We start from the raw sequence: 6,454 nt of genomic DNA on the forward strand, positions 1-6,454 counted from the left end.
CCAAAGTCAAATCTAAAAAAAGACTTAGAATTTTAATTTGAAACAACATGTAATTGTTACGCAATGGAATGCAACTTTTTTGTGAAAGATAAATCATTTATATAATTATATTCATTTAATTGGCTTTTAAATAGAAAGTGTGCGTAGTTATTTTGTTCATGCCCGCGCGTAGCACGGGTTCTGCTCTAGTAAAGGTATGAAAGTGAAGATTTATAGAAGAAACATGTCACCACTTTATAGCATCAGCGAATGAGCAGAGCCACGGTGTATATGAAACCAATAAGAAACGTCCACGTGGAATTTTGATGTAAGTTGGCGCGCACCGATCCCACTCTCCTATATTCCCGTCTTTCTCCCGAAGTACACACATATCGTGGCATTCATTCATCATCATAATTATTAATTAAAGTACATAAACCTCAAAACGCCATCGTTTCATTCATGGAGGCTCACGGATCCGGTCTCCGCCGCGTTCTGGTTCTGGCATTCTGTGTCGCCGGCATCTGGTCTGCCTACATCTACCAAGGCATTCTTCAGGAAACTCTGTAAGACACGCTGATTCAATCATTTCTGTTACGAATTTTTAAATTTCGTTTCTGAACTCGTTTTTCTTTTTTAAAATGAGTCAGATCCCAAAGCGGTTTGGTCCAAGTTAGCATATTCAAATGCTCCCCTTGGATATGGACTATGTTTCCTGAACCTTACATTTGATGGATTTACAAATGCAACTCAGGATTCCTTAAAAGCAAGGTAAAATAAGCAAACCTTGTTCCTCGATCTGTCTGATTTCTTGTAAACTGCAAAACTTTTGGATTCTTGTCCTTCCTTGACATAATCCCCCCCCTTCTTAATTCACTGACTCCGACTTTTTCCCATTATTCCAAGATAATGATGTGTATAAGTAAAATTATGATGAGGATAATGACACTAAATGTAAAAAATTTTTAGTTCTATTTTTCGGGTGTTTGAATGTTGACTTTTCAGCAATGTTTAGATTTTAGAATGGGAGATGATTCATATTTAAGACTATAGCAAGTGTTATTAATTTAATACAATTACTGGTTTTTGTTACTCAGGTACCCTAAAACAAGTGCTTGGAATATTATGTTGGGAATGAATTTATGGGGAACCATATACAATATGATTTACATGTTTGGCTGGCCCAGTGGAACTGGATTTGAAGCTGTTCGCTTCTGCAAATAGCATCTAGAGGCAGCATGGGATATTATTCTCTTCTGCTGTTGTGGTGCTATGGGCCAAAACTTCATCTTTTTGACAATAAGCCGATTTGGCTCTTTGGCTAACACCACCATTACTACCACTCGCAAATTCGTTAGCATTGTGGTATCTTCTCTGTTGAGTGGAAATCCGCTTTCAACAAAACAATGGGGTTGTGTTTATATGGTATTCACTGGATTGTCATACCAGATCTATCTCAAGTGTCAGAAGCTACAACGAATGCAGAAGAGAAAAGCCACTTGAGGAGCAACCTTCAGCAAATTTGAATTCACACATTGGTGTTAGCTCATTTGCCCATCAACCATTGTTATATCTTGATAACCTTAAAAGTTTTGATGAACCCAATTTAGATTTATAAGAATTTCATAGAAATGTTTCTTTAATATAGTTGTAATTGTACTCCGGGCAATATACCATCCATCCATCATTTGATCTCAATGTAAATGTAGTTCATATCTCATTCCGTTGTGGATAAGTGGTATATCGGAATGGAATAATGGCTATATTCAATTAACATTACACCCGTTGTAATTTGATATTGATAAGTGATAACTCTAATTGAGTAGATGCTATTTTTGGAAATAGAAGTTAAGGTTGAATATTTCATTTCTTCTTGGTTCATATATTTATTTTTACATGCCAAAACTTCGATTTAAAGTACAATTCCTTGCCTACTTTCTATAAGGTGAGTATAGCAAACTATCTTTATATGAGAAATAAGAGAATATAAATTAGCCATCAGAACTAAATAAATAGTTTGGATTAAATTTTGAAATAAAATCCACTCATCTGCACCTTCCTTATTTGTTTCCTTGAAACTATTAAATGATTAGGATTAAAGTATTGTCTACCGTTTTGTGATTAAAATTTATCCATGTTCCATCTTGTAAATGTGATTTATCTCTAAACTTGATCTTCCCTCCATCATCAGTGATATGAGCCCTGCTGCATTACAGTAGGAGAATATTTTAGCATCATTCTTTGTAGAATTTGTGCATGGGATTCATAACGTGTACTTTACCTCATTTTCTTGATAGAAATAGCAGATTCTGATGTTGCATCTGTGTATAATCATGTTGGAAAATAATTTTCTTGTTATTTGAATTGATGTGTGATGAAATGCTGTTCTCTTTAGCTAAATTAAGCTTCGTATTTTTGCCTCTTTCTGTAGAGCGTAGAGAAGCGAAGATTTGTAGAAGAAACATGTCACCACATTAAAGTATCAGCCAATGAGGAGAGCACCGATATTCTACACATAAAGCACCCTAATGACCCTATCTAGTTTAATTTTATTTCTACCCCGAGACTATTGGCTTGCCTAGAGTAATTTCATGTTAGTTTTCTCTTTCTTTATATATAAATGATGTCAATTACTCCACTGATATGTATGATACCAAATCAACTCAATTAAGGATTTGGTGAATCTAACTTTGAGATGGAAAGCGCCAGGGATCTTGGTATGTTGCAATTTGTATATCATTTTTTTTTCTTGTTGACTTTTAGCCATTGTCTTATTCCAACTCTCAATTGAGTCTTTAAATGCAATGATTGAGATGTTGCTCCTTCAAATCAACATGGTTTTTAGAAAAACAAAAACAAGAGTCCATTTGATATGTCTGGATATTATTGGAACTGAAGAGAGTTGATGGCTTATACTCATACAATTAGATTAAGAGTCACTGTTGTGAATGGTGGTAAATGATGTTGGTGGTGGTGGTAGGATTAGGGGTGTTCACGGTGCGGTTTAGTTCGGTTTTAAAAGAAAAGTCATTCGATCCGAATACTTATTTTATGTGTAGTATGGTTTGATTTAGATGAACTTTTTTTGAAAATTCGATCCGAACTAATCCGATCTAATTACAAGCGGTTTGGATTGATTTGGATTTGCGATTTTTTAAATAAAAAATAACTTAGTTTACAAAGCTAATGCTGCCTGACATAGTATAAATGCACACTACTAAAGTATTAATAATCCCATAAATATCATAAAGTAATCTCTCCAACAACCCAACATAATAATAAAACATAAATCTCATAAACATTATAAAGTAACATGTCAAGCAATTCAACAAATTCAACAAGTCTTAATAAAATTATAATTTTTAGTATAAAAAAAGTCTCAATAACACAAAATTAAATAACATAACAAGTCTTAATAAAAACATAACATAAAAAACTCCAAGCCGAGAGGTGAAGCATTGATCATTAATTAGATTCATCACCAGAGTCTTCTTCATCTACTAGTTAAAAAATTGGCTCAAGTTCTATAATAAAATGTAATAAAATAAATATTAGTAACTTAAACATATTATCAAGTAGTAAAGTTAATCAATATTTGCAGATAAAATAAAACATAATAATAAAAAACATTACTTTTTTCAAGTTTTTCAAATTCTTTAAAAGATTCTTCAAGATCAATTGGCAATGAATTGGTTCAAAACTAATTTTGTGCACAAATCAAAACTTCAACAGTTTTTAGGATAAGAGAACTCCTATACTGATTAAGCACTTTACCTCAAGTGCTAAAGGCAAATTCAGAAACAACCGTAGATACAGGCATAGTTAGAATATCCCTCGTAATTTGACTAAGAAGAGAATATTTGTAATTATTAGAGCTCACATTTCACTAAGTTAAAATGTCAAAACTACTTGGATTAACTGGTTTCTCCAAGGACTCCATGAGGTACAAATCTATTTCATTTGTGTTGACACTCTCACTTGCTTGTACATCATTTTCAAATGTTGCTGCAAAGCAAACATCATCAAAGGCACCATCATCCATCTCCACATCTTAGCTGTGTTGTGCAGATTGGTGTACTTGATCATTATTGAGAGCAACTTTATAGCTGTTAAATAAGTCATTGAATACTTTTTTCACCTTACCACATAAAAAATCAGCATCCTCCTTCTCAAACAACCTTTGAAAACTCTACTCAACAAACTTAATATTGTATCTAGGATTAAGTACCACAGCAACAAAAATTATTATGTTCATATTCTTCAAGTTACCCCAATATTTATCATGCTTAGCCTTCATTTTTATAGCCATACCCTTAAGTAATATGTCATTATTATCAGCCCAAGTCTTCAAAGAACTAAGAATTAAACAAAAGTGATGAAAATATGAAGAAAAGGTCACAAATGTAGAAACCGAGACTTTTTTTTTTGTTACATCGAAAAAATCTTCAAAAATCTCACAAAGATTCTTGCATTATCTCAATCTTCATTCTTTGAAATGCCCCCTTTATCATTACAAACTCAGCATCCCTCTATTTAATCTCTTAAAGACCTTTTGAAATTTTAAATCACTATCAAGCATTATGTAAGTGAAATTCCAATTAGTGGGACATCTAATTGCACACAAGAGCAGTCTTGGATCCTAGCCTCTTTAACACAATTTTTAAACCTATCCATGCGACTAGGAGAAGCACGGTCATATCTAACAACATTCCTAATTTGCTAATTGAAGAATGTATATCCTTCAAACCATCATTCACTACCAAATTCAAAATATGAGCACAATACCTAATATGCAAATGTTCACCTTTTAAAGGATGTGAAGTCCAATCCTCCATTCTACCTTTCAAGTAATAAATGGCAACATCATTTGAACTAGCATTATCAACTGTGATGCTAAAGACTCTACTTATTCTCTAATTTAAAAGACATTTTTCTATCTTCCTACCAATTGTTTCACCTTTATGATTCTTAATGAGACAAAAGTTAAGAATTCTCTTTTGCAACTTCCGATCTTGATCAATAAAATGTGCAGTGAGGCAAAGATAGTTTAGATTTTATACAAAAGTCCAACAATTAGTGGTCAAACACACACTTTGATTTGAGTTTATAAAAACACTCTTCAACTTATGTTTTTCATTCATGAACAAGTTCCAACAATCCCTAGTAACTGAAATCCTTCTTGGAATATGGAGTTTTGACTGCAAAACACTCATGAAATAACGAAACCCCTCCCCTTCGACAAATCTAAAAGGCAACTCATCTACTATTATCATTTTAGCAAGGGTTTGTCTACATAAATTAGGATTAAATGATATAGCAGTCAAACAATTACCCAGCCCATTTCTTTCTTCTTTTTTAAGTTGCTACATAACAAGTGTTTTTTTGTGTGGAATCAAGTGAATTTTTTTAAAAAAATTTTTACACTGATTTAACAAGTGACTTTTAATATTGCTAGTACCATTTTTATGTGAATCAGCCACATAAGATGCTCCACTTTAGGTTAGGGTTTGTGTTTGTAGGAAATGGGCATGGGGTGTGTGACTGTGTGTGCGGCGTTGTGCTACTGCTAAGGCTATATTTGTTTGAAGGAAAAAATGGAAGAAAAGAAAAGGGAAGAAAGGAAATGAGAAGGAAAATGATTATTTTTCATTGTTTGGTTAAGGAAAAAAATTAGAGAGGAAGAAAAAGGGATGAAAAAAATTGGTATGACCCACCAATTTTTTTCTCTCCAATATTGGAAAGAAAAGGAAGAGAAAACTTATTTTTTTTCTCTACTTCTAATATTATCCCTTCACTTTTTTTAATATATTTTATAATACAATGGTAAAATTGTCTTTTTATAACATTTCTTTCCTTCTTATTTTCCTTCCATCCAAACACATCTAAGAAAAATAAAAATTCACTCAATTTCTTTCCTTTCCTTTTTTTTCCTTTTTATTTCCTTTCTCTCTATTTTTTTTTCTTCCAACCAAACATAGCCTAAGTGCTACCAGAAAAGGTGGAAGGGTCTTATACTGTTATTATTATTATTATATTTAATATTTATATTATCATTATATATGCGGTTCGGTTCGATTTGATTGTGCAGAGCAGAATTGTAAACCGAATCGAACCGCAATAAATCTGATCCAAAATCTAAAAAATTTAAAATTGAGCGGTTTGTTTCAATTTTTGATTTGAATTGGTATACTTTCGTGTTTTTTTTATTGATTTAAATCTGAACACCTTTAAATAGGATGATGCTAGTGGTGATGATAGTGACAGTGGATGCTGTTGCGTGCTGGTAGATGACAGATGGTGTAAGGTTGAGATTGGTGGTGGAAAGAGTTGGAGATAGGAGATGGGATGACATAAGAATTGGAGTTTAGGATTAAGGATAGGTTATATTTAGTAAGATTAATTATGTGTAGGGTTAGAGTTTATGGTTAATTAAAATTAAAGTAAATTTGGAGAAAGAAAAAAGAATGGACTAACT

The 6,454-nt window shown here is 32.6% G+C and overlaps 1 pseudogene; it reads left to right on the forward strand.

The window, feature by feature from the left end:
• Window positions 1-441: 441 nt before the first annotated feature.
• Window positions 442-1,482, forward strand: LOC107610674 (UDP-galactose/UDP-glucose transporter 3 pseudogene; annotated as a pseudogene).
• Window positions 1,483-6,454: the final 4,972 nt, after the last annotated feature.

Source organism: Arachis ipaensis, chromosome B8 (genome assembly GCF_059453495.1).
Source record: "Arachis ipaensis isolate K30076 ecotype BB chromosome B8, ASM5945349v1, whole genome shotgun sequence".
NCBI classification, from domain to species: Eukaryota; Viridiplantae; Streptophyta; class Magnoliopsida; order Fabales; family Fabaceae; genus Arachis; species Arachis ipaensis.